We start from the raw sequence: 16,101 nt of genomic DNA, 5'->3' as shown, positions 1-16,101 counted from the left end.
GGGAAGGAAACGGTGAAGTTAGACAAAGAGGTTCCTGAGGTAGAGCAACCCCAGGTAGTAGAGTCGGGGCCGGCGCCGATGTGTCCAACTCAACACCAGAGGCTCGGTCCGAATGAAGACAATAGCGATGACGGACCCCTCGTGAATCAGATCATAATGCCCCATAGCGTACGACAGCTAAGGGAAATGATCAGTAACATCCCGAAACTCTCCGAGTCAGGAGATCCCTCCGTGCATTTTAGGGACGTGGAGCAAACCGCAGCAGTTAATGACTGCGATGGGTCCGAACTGTCCAAAATGCTGCTGTTGTCCCTGGACAGCTCGCTCCTCCAGTGTCTCCCTGACGAGAGCAAGAGAGGGCGCAAGACATACGAGGAGATACGGGACGAGATCCTGGAGATTATAGGGGAGGGTGACGGAACTCCGTTCCTCCGATTGGAAAGGACGGTACAGCTAGAGGGAGAACCCCCACGGGTTTTCGCCGGAAGGTTCTGGCCAATGTACAGGCGCAGCTGCCCGGGAGGACCGGACCGGAACGCGCTAAATGATGACCAAAGGGCTCATTGGCTCCGGTGTCTGGTCGCCAATTGCTTGCTGCCGGTGAGGGAGCAGGCCAAAGCATGGTTTGACCCCACTAACCCCCGCTCCACAGAGGACGTAGTACTTGATCAGCTCATGATAAGTTACAGGAACAACAAGAGTAGGGATGTGCCTTCCTCAAAAGGAAAGGTGCATGAGGCGAGGCCTGCAGCTCCTGTTAAAAAGGAATGGCATCAGGAGGGGAATCGCGCCCCCCAAGCCAAGAGCAGTTGTTACGGGTGTGGAAAGGAGGGTCATTGGCGCCGAGACTGTAAAAATCCCTGGAAGGATTTAAAGGGAAAAACTTCCCCAGCCCCAGCCCAAGCGCCCGTCCGGGAGAGGGGAGCCGATGTGTTGATCCATCCCGATACGATCGAGTCGGTTTTAGAGGCAATGCGGTCTCTAATGACCTCACAGGGGAAAGTGGCAGTCGTCAACAGCCCTGTTGCTTCCCCAACCCCGACCGAAACGCCCAAATGACTGAAGCCCGCGCAGCCCGTCTACCTGTGTCCGCTCCGCTATGACGCATGGAGAAGACCCGTTGTGGAGATGGAGGTGGAGAAGGAAAAGGGTAGTTACCTGTTGGATACGGGAGCATCATGCACCGTGATCCACACAGCTAAGCCTTTTGCCTCACCTCTATCTACCCAGGCTCCATTCTCAGTAGCGGGTTTCACAGGCAGAGAACAGGCTGGCGCGTACTCCATCCCGCTCTCCATTCATTTGGGAGCACTCCACACCACATGGACGTGCATCCTATTGAAGTGGAATGAGGGGGGTGGGAAAGGCATCCTTGGGGCTGATTTCTTGGTGGAACACGGGATCCTCATGGACCTTAGAAATCACTGTCTCTGGGGAGCCGAGAATGGGTTGGGCAAGATAGTTGTAATCCCAGGGAAGGGAGAAAAGGGGACCCTGTGCACCATGAAGCCGTCAGGGGGTTACGACCTCGAGCTTCTGGTCGCGGACGTCCCAACGGACTTGCAAGCGTGTGTGTCGGAAAACCTGACCGCGTTTGCCACCCACAAGCACAACTGTGGGAGGGTCACTGGGTTTGAGGTCAGTGTAGACGGGGACCCCATGATCCGACCCCAAAAACAGTATAACTCCCCCAAGGAGGCAGAACCCGACATGGAGACAGCAATATCTCCCTTGGTGCAGCAGGGCGTGTTGAGACCAATAGCCACTCACGTGAACTCCCCATTATGGCCGGTAAAGAAGCCGGACAATTCGTGGAGGGCCATGGTGGACTATAGAGTCCTCAACAGTAACATCCCAGCCTGCGCGCCCACAGTAGCAGCAGTTGCCGACCTAATAGGGAGTATTCCAGCATCCGCGACCACGTTCACGGTGCTGGATATCTCGAACGGTTTCTGGTCCATTCCACTGCGGCGGGAGGATCAGTACAAGTTTGCCTTTACTTTTAAAGGACAACAGTACACCTGGAACTGCTTGCCACAGGGTTTTCACAACAGCCCCAGCATTTTCCATCAATGCATGGCGGGAAGTTTAAAAGAATTTAGCCAGCCCAATCAGATAGTACAGTATGTGGACGACTTGCTCCTGTTCACGGACTCAAGGGAGGAGCACGGCCCACTATTAGCCGAGTTATTGGAGCTGCTGGAAAGAAAGGGTTTTAAAGTAAACCCAAAGAAAGCACAGATCAGCCAGCAGGAGGTGAAATTCCTGGGTCTGGCCATCCGCGCTGGAGAAAGAGCCATAGATAAGGCTAGACGGGAATCAGTGCAAGATCTACCGATCCCTAACACAGTAACGGGTGTAAGGTCCTTTTTGGGGTTGACCGGGTACTGCAGGGATTTCATCGAGGCCTGTGCAACCACAGCAGCCCCGCTACTCCGACTCTTACACAAGGGAGTCGAGTGGTCTTGGGATGAGGGGTGTCAGGCAGCATTCGAGAAGTTGAAAAGGGATCTGCAGACCGCGCCAGCCCTAGGGGCCATAGATGGGGGGGAGGAGATTTTCCTGGAGGTGGCCGCTAGTGGGGACAGCCTGAGCGCCGTGCTGCTCCAGGAGCGACACGGCAAGCTGAGACCAGTGGTCTATTCCTCCAGGGTGCTTACGGATGTGGAGAGGAGTTTTTCCAATTGCGAACGGCATCTCCTGGCCACGCATTGGGCTGTGAACAGATCAGTGATCTTCACAGGAACCTCTCCCATCACTCTCCTCACCCATCACACCCCCACAAAGATGCTTCTGGATGGAAGGATTAAGGATGGGACTGTAAGCAGCACTCGGATTGCGCGCTGGAACCTCCTCCTTTCCCAGATGGATCTCAAGGTTAAAGGTCTCTGCGAGCCAAAGCTCGCAGCCAACATGGTATATCCCGGAACAGCCCATCGATGTTCCGTCGAAGGGGTATGGGAGGTTAACATAGGTTTACGGGCCGGGATACACTCCACAGGCCGCGAGATCTATGTAGACGGTTCCAGCACGGTATCTGCTGGCGAACGACTCACAGGGTGTGGAGTTTATGACCCTACGGCAAACATTGCCCTGGCGATTAGGCTCCCCAGCACTATGAGCGCACAGCAAACTGAACTGTCCGTGGTGGCGTATGTGGTTACCCACCCCGAGATCTTCCCAACCCCATACACGATTTACTCGGACAGCATGTTCACGTGCAATTCGTGTACGGAATACCTCGCCATCTGGTCCCGCCGCGGATATACCTCCACGGACGGATGGCCTTTAACAGTTAAGCCCTTGCTGGAAAAGATCCTGGCAGCTGTGGGGGAGGAAGGGGAGGTATTCATCCACAAGGTGAAGGCTCATTCCACCACAGAACCCCGCAGTCAGGGCAACCAGCAGGCGGATGCGCTAGCCAGGGAGGGTGCCCGCAACGGCATTTTCTGGGACCCCTATGGACCCGGACCCGTGGCAGCGATCCGAGATGGGGAGAGAACTCCAGGGAACACAGGGGTGACACTACCCCTAGACCTAAAGACCGTCCAGACCCTGGATCCCGCCCTAAAAACAGTCCTAAAAGCCATTACTGAGGGCAAGCAGGTAGAGGGACCGTACAGTACGGCAGCCCTCGCAGTCAAGGAAGGCATGCTGTTCCGAGAGGAACAGTGGGTTGTGCCGCAGCAGCACCGGAGGGAATTCCTTCAACTGGCCCATGAGGGTCCAGGGGCAGGACACCCCAGGCCTGAGGTTACCTGGCAACGGGTAGAGCAGGCGGGATGGTGGCCAGGACTTAGGGACGATGTCCGCGAGTTCTGTGCGAACTGTCTTGTGTGCGCTGCAAACAACCCAGACCCCCAGAAAAGGAAGGTGCCCATGGAACACATCAGGAGGGTAGAGGGACCATGGCAGTCGATTCAGGTCGACTACATAGGGCCCCTGCCTGCCGCCCAAGGCGGCTATAAGTATTGCCTTGTCCTGGTGGATGTGTTCACCAAATGGGTAGAAGCTTTCCCGTGCAGAACAGCTACGGCGCTGGGTACTGCCAAGATCTTGATCCGGGAAGTGTTCTCACGGTGGGGACTCCCCCGTTTTGTTGAGTCCGACCAAGGGAGTCAGTTCACTGGTCAAGTAATGCAGAACACCCTCATGCTCTTGGGCATTGAAGGGAAGTGGCACGTAGCGTACAATCCCCAGTCATCCGGGATTGTTGAACGCATGAACCGGACCCTCAAGGAAAAGCTGAGGAAAGAGACAATGGGCTCGCCCCAGAAATGGGCAGAGGTCCTGCCTTTAGTCCTCATGGGGATCCGGGCCAGCCAGTCCAAAAGTACGGGGTACTCCCCGCACAAATTAATGACTGGAAGGATCATGCGAACACCCACCCATGTACTGGCCCCGGTGCTCACTGAGGGCCAGCTCCAAGAGGTGAGGCGAGACAAGTTCGTCCAAACCCTTTTGGAGCGCCTGAAACAGATTTATGGGCAGGCAGCTGGGAACATGGGGAGACAGCATCAGGGAAATCGACTGTTGCTGGAACCTTGTAAGCAACAAGAGTGGGAAGTCGGAAACCAGGTAATGGTTAGGAACTATGCCCGGGTGGGGAGTTTTGAACCACTGTACATGGGGCCTTACAGCATTGTAGACAAGGCCAGCCCCATGGTTTATGCAGTGAAGGTGCCCCGACGTACTAAATGGTTTCACATTAACCAGTGCAAACTGTTTAAATCGGGTGCACAAGGGCCAACAACAGTGGCCAGGTCTGAGGACAAAAATCCTCAGCCTGCGACAGAGTCACAGACCACACAGGCTGGAACAGTAGCCTGCGTGAAGGGAGGAGTCATCCCATTGGAGTGGGAGGTCTCCCCTCTGATTTGGGATTCGGACGAGGAAGAGCCCGAACGGCTCAACCCCGCCCTTGACCCGATCACGGAGGAGGATGAGTCAGAGGACGAAGATCCCGCCCTCGACTCAAGCTTAGGCGAGGTAGGGATTGGGGGCGGAGACTCACTGCCTGTAGGGACAGGTGAGGTGGAGTTGGACGCCGCAGGCTGTGACGGTGAAAGTCCCAACCCCCGGTCCGTCAGCCCTGGGAGCCTCACCCAAGGCAGCCCCTCGTAGGTCGACTCGAACGCCCCAGCCCAGAAAGCAATGGCCCAATTCTCCCTATCTTCCCCAACCTCGGTCCAGAGCAGCCCAAGAAAGGCACGATTCCCGTTCAGCAGCGAACGGCTGCGGGGGATCAAAGCCGAAGGTCAGTGCAGCCCCGCCACAGGAAGTGGCACGCTGCAGCCCTCACAGGAATTAGGTAGGCCGCCTGAAGGAGGGCGGCGCTGTACATAGGTGTTAGGTAATGATAAGTTAAGTTAGGTAATTGTAATGATAGTTTAAGGTGTGTAAAGTTTAAGATGATGGGGATGTTTAAAAGGTAGTTTTCGGAGTCTGCCCAGAGTGCGTGGTTGTTTGGAAGCGGGGTCAGGGGACCCGCGCGTCCGTTTAATTAAGCCAGCACCTATTGGGAGCCTGGCTACATCATCTTATCAATTACAGAGACCAGAGATACGATGGAGAGGATTTTCGTGATACTCGCGGCGATCGGGTGCGGGCTGGCCTACCGAGGCCGCACCAAGGACGTCATCGTGTTCAGATGTTCCGGGGACACAGCCCCCATCGCGACGGATGGGACGGGGAAGCGAGAGGTTGAGGAAACCGCCACCTCCTTCCACCAAGGGAGATGGCCAGATTGGCTGGGAACGAATTCTACGGAATACTCCAGCAATTTCGGTTTCGCCTACCAAGAGACTTCGTTAATGTGCCCTCGGGTGAGGATCCTTGCACCCAGAGTCAGCGTTACCGTGGGAAAGAGGATCTGTTTGGTGTGTAATGGGAACGTACCGTTAAGTAGATGGTGGTGGTTACGAAAGCTGGGGAAGGACACGAAGAACTCTACCATCGAGTGGGAACGACTGGGTAACAATACCCATCGGACAATTACGGGGACTCACGGACAATTACGTGTGTGTTGGGACAAATGGTGGGAACCAGATGAAGGGATATATGTCTGTATGTGGGGTTCGAAACGCGTTTGCCCCAAGGGCGTATCCATCTTTTTCCAGAGGCAGTGGCAAGATGAAGGAAAGGGGATGAGATGGGATGTCAGCACTCGGGCGTGCGGAGCCCCATACTCCCCGATTCCAGTAAACGCCACTGAACTCATCACCTGCCCACGAAAGCCCCTGCCCACGATTCCGGTAGCACTAGCCCAGAAGGAAGGGTGCCCCACCACCACAAAGGGACCCGGGAACGGTCTAGTATTGGTACCCACCGGTCAGGTGCTGTACCAAGGGGTACACTACGCGGTGGCCTCAGTGATTTTAAACCTCACTGAGGTACGATTGTCGGAGTGGTGTCCCAGGGAAACGGAACAATTGTACCAGGTACTGTTAACCCGAATGTTCAGACAATTTTACGAGTTTGACTTTGCCGACATCGACAAGGCCGAATTATACACCACACCACAGGAGGTTTTGGATCGGGTAGGAAGGCAAAGAAGGGGTACTGTAAATGACATTTTCACTGCTTTTAACACCGGAACGTCTGTTGTCAACGCTCTAGACAACGTGGAGCTGCAGACACAGATCAATGGTTTAAAGGCCCAGTTAAGGAACATACTGACAAGCGAGAATAAGGTAGTGGGTTCTGAGCTGCATGAGGACCAAGCCATGACACTACACTTAAAGGAAATAATTGCTGAGCTGGAGAAACACGCTAGAACGGTAAATGCGCTCATTAAGGAGGATCGGAATGCGTCCGATCAGGCTGCGCAGAACGAGGCCTGTGTGCTATACGGGGCGTGGTTACTGGGTGAGGGCCATAGTAATCTGGAGGATTTAAAACAAGGTTTGGTCCCGTCCTGGATCAACAACAAGCACTTGCAAGCGCTCCACCCTTTTGAGAACGCATTAAGCCCGTGCCAGCTCAGACTAGCTGCAGAGGCATACCCAGTCCCAGTGGACTGCGGACGCTCAAACCACACTATTATGGGAATAGTGGTAAGGATGCCGGTGTTGGGTCCCGCAGCAAAGCCCGCCCCGGTATACAGGGTGGAGAACATTGGAGTCATTCAGGGGGGTGCGCACATTCGTTACGCAGTGGTCCCACCTTATGTCATCAGATGGGAGCATACGATGACAGGTACCGACCTCTCGGGGTGTCGTAGCCGGGGAGCACAAATCATCCTGTGTCCCCAGCATTTGAATGCCTTTTTGAAACCACAGTGCGGGTTCAGAGCCACTAGCGCGAAGCCGATAAATTGCACCATGGAGGCAATGGCAAAGGACCATGTGCCCCCGCAGGTGGCATATATCGGAGGTGGGACATACTGTGTCACCACTGCAGCGCCTCACTACCGCCACGGACAGCACGAGTGGTGTCCGGTCAGTGACAGCAGTTTCTGTTTCAAACCCAGGGCTGAAGTTCAAGTGGCACAACAACGGATTGTCCCCATTCCTGCACCCTCCACCGTTCACCTCACTGTAAAAGAGAATTTCATGGACTTGTAGCGATTCGTCGCGCATTTTGGTTATGTCATTCCCCCTCTCCCCAAACACCTCACCAAGATTTTAAAAGCCGTTATAGTTTCACAGAAGCATTTCTACACACTGGAGCAGAAGACATTAGAGATAGGGAAGGACATATTGGACATAGTCACCCCACCATGGTGGGACCTGTTCACCAATATAGAGACCCCGGCCTGGATTAGAATAGCATCCCACATCCTAGTAGTGTGTCAGGTTTTAATTGTAATATTTTTATTGTTCGTGCATTGCAAGAGAGGCAAACGCCTCCAGAGGCACGAGAACACAGGAGAATGGAGAGAACGCTATGTACGAGTGGGGGAAGAGGACACCCCAGTGTAAGCGGTTAGTATTAAAAGTTAAAGCGGCCCTCCATTTTTGGATTTCAGCCACTGCATGATTCAAGTGTGTGAATACTGTAATGTTATAGCCGTTGGTGAAGTTTTGTTTGTTTGATTAATAAAAGGTGTATGCAGGTGGTGCAAGGGGTATTGGCCCCTTCACATCTGAAAGATGAATGTGTTATAGTTTAAGATAATACTGCCTATGATTGTCCAATTGTACACAAGGTAATTTTCTGAAGTGGGAACTGCATGTGTCGTGGGGGTCATAGATAGTTAATTACCGGGAATGTTTGGACGTGAGGAATCAGGAAAATTTGCTCACCAAGGATTATTGATACTTTAAGCAAGCTATCAGTATCACAGGGGGGACTCTAAGATTTGAAATTTTCCGTAATTTAATCACACAACAAAACAGGGTTGATAAGACAGTTTATTGACCAAGAGAAAGCTTGTACAGAAAAACCTTTGAGAAAAGGGGCATACAAAATGGCCGCCGGACCTCGTGATCAGTTTCTGGGACCATTTGATTTCGGTTACTGCAAGCCAGACAGGCTTGTGGATTGAGGACAGTAAGCCCACGAAAGCCAGTATCGGGAAACCAAAACTCAGGGAACTGAGCATACATATTAATTGGATTCTAAGTACAAGACAGTTTCAGGTAACAGGATGGGGCCCATCAAGAAATGGGCGGACAATTGAATGAACACTTAAACCCATTTACTGTACAAAGGAAAGACCGTTAACAGCCATCAAGGGCAATCTCCAGACCGATCAATATGCAAACCGAGTTACGGTGACAAAGTAAAAGACATTATCGGCCAGGAAGGCCAGTTAAGCTATCACCGGCTCCCGTTACAAGACAAAGCGCCCCTGCAGAGATTTCTGCCCGCCAAAAATATTACAAAGACTGGACTATGATTTGGCGGGAGATAAGACTGTCCCAAATAGGTATAACTATGGATTGAAAAGTCCATCAGTACGCTTAACGCTTCAGAACATCATCAGGACGCTTCGCTTCAGATTCACGCTTCGGGAACACGCTTCGTCTACCTCGGTAGCTTCGGAATTCGATCAGGACGTTTTCTTCTTTCGAGGACGTTTCGGGACGGACTCTTCGGTTAAGGCAATGTGGTCGGTGTTCGGCCAGGCAAGGCTCGGCCACGACGGGAAGACGACGAGGGTGGCCCGGGTACTGTTGTCGGGAGATCATCGATGACCCAGGCCGAAGAAGAAGACACCCTCAGGAAAACCGACGATCCAGGCCGGTTAAAAAGGACATTCCGGGCCTAGCCTTCCAGGGCCTCAACATACCATTCGACCGGGGATCGGTGGCAGATTCTCCCATGTATCCAGTTCTTCAACAACTTTAACGGATCCAGTCATGACGAGCGCTCATCGAGGCTGTGTCCACTGCCTCATCGCCTGAGAGAGAAAAACAAGCTGCGCTAGAAGTTTCCAAATCCACGTGACGATGGAAAGCTGTGCTAAAAGGCTGCGAACCCCCTCTTTTGCGAATCTGAAAGTGGTGAGCATGATTCCGAGTTCCTCAAGTCAAAACTTAGTCTAGGTCTAGGGGAGGGGGTAAGGGTAATCGTAATGTGTTTCCCCTTTTTCGATGTGCCGTGTGTTCCCCATTTCCATAGAGTTAAGTTTATAGATATGTGTATGCTTGTGGTTACATTAATCTGTGCTTATGACATGTATTTCTTAATGCTGCAAACTGTTTAATAATAAAAGCATCCATTTTGTGCTATTCAACCTGGTCTATTGAGTCTTTCTCTGCACTACCGTTCCCTGCACCTAAGTCCAAGGTCTAGAACCGTAGGGGAGAGTGGGTCGAACCACTCAAGGGTAATTATCGCACGAAGCCTGGTAGGAGACCAGAACCAGCAAGAGAAACCCCCTACAGGATCCAGTGGTATAGAAATGTCATCTTGTGGTCATCTTCATAACAATGGGCAGAGCTGTACCTGTGGTGAAACTTGTCTGCAGGTTGGACTGGAGGAGACGGCAAACTTAGTGACTGTCTCTCTTGCGAAGCATAGAGAAGAAAGTCTTCTCCTACTCAGGTAGGCATACCTCAGTCTAACACACAGCTCCTGGGACTCAAGTGGGTGGGTGTCAAACACCTCAGTTGCAATTGCACCTGCCTTCTCTCCAATGATTCCTCCAAATTTATTAGTATCAGCTGTGGCTCAGTGGGTAGCACCCTCGCCTCTGAGTCAGAAGGTTGTGGGTTTAAGGCCCACTCCAGGGACTTGAGCACATGAATCTAGGCTGACACTCCAGCGCAGTGCTGAGGGAGTGCTGGACTGTCAGAGGTGACATCTTTCAGATGAGATGTTAAACCAAGGCCCCACCTGCTCTCTCAGGTGGACATAAAAGATCCCATGGCACGATTTAGAAGAAGAGCAGGGGAGCTATCCCCCGTGTCCTGGCCAATATTGATCCCTCAATTATTACACAGTGAATCCACTTTAAAAGTACTCCATTGGCTGTAAAGCACTTTATGTCCGGTGGTTGTGAAAGGTGCTATAGAAATGCAAGTCTGTCTTTCTTTTCTCAATCAACATCACTAAAACAGATTATCTGGTCATTATCACATTGCTGTTTGTGGGAGCTTGCTGTGTGAAAATTGGCTGCCACATTTCCTACATTACAACAGTGACTACACTTCAAATGTACTTCATTGGCTGTAAAGCGCTTTGAGATGCCCAGTGGTCTTGAAAGGCGCTATTGTGGTAAACCACTGTATTGTATATTGCCACCTCTGGGTGGCGCTGTGTATGGAGGCATGCCTCAGCTGACTCCACCCACCACTGTGTGGGTTTCGTTCAGACTTGTTCAGTCACTCACGAAGAAGCATGGTCTCTTCTTAGCTAATAAAAGCCTTATTCATCTCTTCTTTCGACTCGTCATCTCTTCTTCGACTCATCACCTTTTATGAAGTAATTGATAAGCGTATCAATTTTATTAGCTAAAAGTTAAATGGCGACACCTGAGGAGCAACAACAGCAACGGATACAGCAGACATTGCTGAGAGCCCTCAGACCACCACGCCTGGACCTCGACCCTCAAGAGGTGGGTGCATCAGCCAAGTTTGAACACTGGCTGAGCTGCTTTGAATCCTTCCTCGCAATCTCACAGGTTACAGAGGAGGATCACAAACTGAAAATTTTGACCGCCCAGGTGAGCCATCAAGTATATATGCTAATCCGGGACTCTAATACGTACGTGGCGGCCCTCGAGCTACTAAAAGGGCAATATACGCGCCCAGTGAACACAATTTACGCCCGACACCTCTTGGGATCCCGCAGGCAGCAACCGGGAGAATCGGTAGGGGCATTTGCACGGGCGCTACTGGCACTCTGCAGAGACTGCGATTGTAAAGCGGTAACGGCTGTGGAGCACGCGCAGGGACTCGCCTGTGATGCCTTCGTCAGGGGCCTCCAGTCAGACCACACCCGGCAGAGACTGCTAGAAAGCAAGGAACCCGACCTGAAGACGGCCATTGCCCTTGCGCTCTCGTTAGAGGAGGCCCACCGAAACCTCGAGGCATACCCCCGTAACGGCGCCGAGACATGACAATCGAAACCGTGGGACACGGGACCGCCGCCCCCGGCACCAACCGCTGCAGCGACCCAACCGAGACAGCAGCCTCCGGTAAGAACTGCTTCGATGCCCAGTAACCAGGCCCAAAAATGCTATTTCTGTGGCCAGTTAAAACATCCCAGAGCGCACTGCCCAGCTAAGACAGCTACCTGCTCGGGCTGCGGGAAGAAAGGCCATTACGCTAACGCCTGCAAGGGGAAGCCAGCCAGCAGCGCAGCGTGCGGGCCGTGGGAGCAGCCATCTTATCCGCCATTTTGTGTACCCCCGGCCGCATGGCATCCGCCGCCATCGTATCCAACGCACTCAACCGCCATTTCGTCACCGGAACCGACCACCGTCTCGGCGGATGACTATAGTGACTCACTAAGCCACATACTGGCCTCCGTGACGCTGGATCAAGCCCTCCCTCACCATCTATCCAGCTCCATGATGGATATCGCGGTAAACGGCCGCGCCACCAGTTGCCTGATCGACAGCGGGAGCACAGAGAGTTTCGTCCACCCCGACACGGTATGTAGCCACTCCCTCACGATTCTGCCAACGCACCATCGCATTTCTATGGCGTCCAAGTCCCAGTCAATGGACATCAGCGGCTACTGTGTGGTGACCCTGTCAGTAGGGGGCACTGAATATAAAAAATTTAAACTGCTAGTCCTGCCCCGTCTTTGCGCTGCCGTCCTGCTAGGGTTGGATTTTCAGTGCCACCTTAAGAGTGTCACACTAGCATACGGTGGACCCCTCCCCCCACTCACAGTCTGCAACCAACAACTTTTAAATCGCCCGCTGCAAACCACCTGCAGCCTTTCCACATTAAAAGTCCCCCCCCCTCCCCTGTTCGCTAACCTCACCCGCGACTGTAAACCCATCGCTACCAAAAGCAGGCGGTACAGTGCCGGGGACAGAGCTTTTATCAGCTCTGAGGTGGAGCGGCTCTTGAAGGAGGGCATTATCGAAGGTAGCACTAGCCCCTGGCGAGCCCAGGTTGTAGTCGTTAAAACCACTGCAAAACGCCGCATGGTAATCGACTACAGCCAAACCATAAACCGGTACACCCAGCTGGACGCGTACCCCCTCCCTCGCATATCTGATATGGTCAATCAGATTGCGCAATACAAAGTATTCTCCACCATCGACCTTAAGTCAGCGTACCACCAGCTGCCCATCCGCCATGAGGACCGCCAGTATACTGCCTTCGAGGCAAACGGCCGCCTCTACCACTTCCTTAGGGTCCCCTTCGGCGTCACCAACGGGGTTTCGGTCTTCCAAAGGGAGATGGACCGAATGGTTGACCAGAACGCGCTGCGGGCAACCTTCCCCTATTTGGATAACGTCACCATCTGCGGCCACGACCAGCAGGACCACGACGTTAATCTAGCAAATTTCCTCCGTACGGCCCAACGGCTGAACCTAACGTACAATAAGGAAAAATGTATGTTTCACACCAAGCGCCTGGCCATCCTCGGCTGCGTGGTGGAGAACGGAGTCATCGGGCCCGACCCCGACAGAATGCGCCCCCTAATGGAGCTACCCCTTCCCCACTGCCAAAAAGCACTGAAGAGATGCCTGGGGTTTTTCTCCTACTACGCCCAGTGGGTGCCCCTCTATGCAGACAAAGCCAGGCCCCTCATCAAAGCCACCTCCTTCCCCCTGACACCAGAGGCGTGTGCAGCCTTCACTCTTATCAAGAACGATATCGCGAAGGCCGCAATGCACGCGGTGGATGAGTCCATCCCCTTCCAAGTGGAGAGCGATGCCTCCGACTTCGCCCTAGCCGCGACCCTTAACCAGGCGGGCAGACCCGTGGCCTTTTTCTCAAGGACCCTCCAGGGCCCCGAGACGAGACACTCCTCCGTCGAAAAGGAGGCCCAGGCTATTGTAGAAGCGGTGCGTCACTGGAGGCATTACCTGGCCGGGAAACGATTTACCCTGCTCACTGACCAGCGTTCAGTAGCTTTTATGTTTAATAATAAGCAGAGGGGTAAAATCAAGAACGACAAGATCTTGAGGTGGAGAATCGAACTCTCCACCTACAATTATGATATCTTGTATCGGCCAGGGAAACTCAATGAGCCCCCAGATGCCCTATCACGTGGTACATGCGCCAACGCGCAGAGTGATAGGCTGCAGTCCCTCCACAATGACCTCTGCCACCCGGGGGTCACCAGGTTTTTCCATTTTATCAAATCCCGTAACCTGCCCTACTCCATCGAGGAGGTCAGGACCATGACCAAGAGCTGCCAAATCTGCGCCGAGTGCAAACCGCACTTCTATAGGCCGGACAGAGCAAGCCTGATCAAGGCCACCCGCCCCTTCGAACGCCTGAGCGTCGATTTTAAAGGGCCCCTCCCCTCCGCTGACCGCAATGTGTACTTCCTCAACATAGTTGATGAGTACTCCCGTTTCCCCTTTGCCATCCCTTGCCCAGACATGACCAGTACCACGGTCATCAAGTGTCTGAATGACATCTTCGCTCTGTTCGGGTTCCCCAGCTATATACATAGCGACAGGGGCTCATCGTTCATGAGCGACGAACTTCGGCAGTACCTGCTAACAAGAGGTATCGCCACGAGCAGGACCACCAGTTACAACCCCCGGGGGAACGGCCAGGTGGAAAGGGAGAACGCGACGGTTTGGAAGGCAGTCCTCTTAGCACTAAAATCTAAGGGCCTTCCGACCTCCCGCTGGCAGGAGGTCCTCCCTGCAGCGCTCCACTCCATTCGGTCACTGCTTTGTACTGCCACTAATGCGACCCATCATGAGAAAATGTTCGTTTTCCCCCGGAAGTCTACATCGGGAACCTCGCTACCGGCATGGTTGACTTCTCCTGGGCCCGTCCTACTGCGGAGGCACGTGAGGACGCATAAAACGGACCCCCTGGTCGAGCGGGTGCACCTCCTACACGCCAACCCCCAGTATGCCTGGGTGACATACCCAGACGGGCGGGAGGACACGGTCTCCATACGAGATCTCGCACCCTCGGGTACCCCTGAATTACCACCGTTATCCCCCTTACCACCGTTATCCCCCTTACCACTGTTATCCCCCACCACCCCTCCCAACCCAACCCCTGCAGACGGCATGCCAAAGCCCCAGGAATCTTCGCCAACCACCCAGACACCAGACCCGACGTCGGATGCTGCAACACCACCGCCGCCACCACGACGATCAGGACGTCAGACAAGGCCTCCTGATAGACTTAACTTGTAGTACCCTTCACCCCGCCGGACTTCACATTAAACAAGGGGTGAATGTGGTAAACCACTGTATTGTATATTGCCACCTCTGGGTGGCGCTGTGTATGGAGGCATGCCTCAGCTGACTCCACCCACCACTGTGTGGGTTTCGTTCAGACTTGTTCAGTCACTCACGAAGAAGCATGGTCTCTTCTTAGCTAATAAAAGCCTTATTCATCTCTTCTTTCGACTCGTCATCTCTTCTTCGACTCATCACCTTTTATGAAGTAATTGATAAGCGTATCAGCTATATAAATGTAAGTCTTTCCAACTTTCAAACCCCTACATACGGATGCCCAAAGCAATTCCCATGTTGAGGAATAAGCTTGTTGCAAGTGAAAAAGAAGCAGAACTAATACTAAATGATCAAGCAGACCCTTCAGAAGCAAACTCTCAAGGCCAATGTAGCAAGTCCCAGCTGTGCCTATTTGATATAGGTGGGCGGCACTGATAATGTGAACAAATGCAGAACATCCCTGACTTTGGTGCGGGACCAATTTGTCTGAGATTGCCTCAAATTAGGAGCAGAAATGAGGCTCCCGCACCCTCACTGTAAGTCCTCCAAAAAGTCTGACTCACTGAATTAAGCCTCCCGCAAGTTGTGTCCGAGTCTGCTTGCCTGACCCAGTAAGGTCTGCGCCCAGAACATGCACCATTGCTGAATCAGCCCTCTAAGAGGTAGAACTATTTAAAAATGTGGCAGAATTTTTTAAAAAACATATAAGTTAATAAACAATTCTTTGCTTCATATGTATATTGTAGCCAGGCTATAGATTTAATAAATTACTCTAACTACCAAAAAGCATCTGACCAGATGTGAACCTTTCTCTCAACAGCCTCAGCTTGTGCTGAATTGACTCCCCGTGCCCAATTGTGCTCATCCCTCACCCAATGAGGGGTCTCTACAACCTGCTGACTTTTTCACTGTTGTGACTAAACTGCTATTTACAATCTGAAAAACGGGAAGCACCTTTTACAGAGTTGCTAATAATTATGCAGTATTTCTCCTGACATTTCTTTTCATTTTGTAATAAAAGTATTTCAGGAAATAAATGCCCCTCTTCCAAAAACTCTCTAATCTTTCTTGCTTGTACTGAGGGTGCTGTACTGTATGGCAGAAGATGCTAATTAATTTGGAGCTTATCTAAGTTGTCCAAGAGTCTTGTTTGATGTCTTTAGTCTGCGCTGAACGTGTTGTGCAAGACTGTCACGTATTCTTAGTATTGTGCATGCAGTGGTGTGTCTGCTCTGCTAATTTTGATAATGTTCAACCATTTTAAAAGGAAGGTAACTTTACCATGCATGAAATTGGAGCAGATTTCAAAATGTAAG

Source organism: Somniosus microcephalus, chromosome 26 (assembly GCF_052327205.1).
Source record: "Somniosus microcephalus isolate GS21.2 chromosome 26, FLI_Smic_1.0, whole genome shotgun sequence".
Lineage (NCBI taxonomy): Eukaryota > Metazoa > Chordata > Chondrichthyes > Squaliformes > Somniosidae > Somniosus > Somniosus microcephalus.
Note: the sequence above shows the minus strand (reverse complement) of the source record.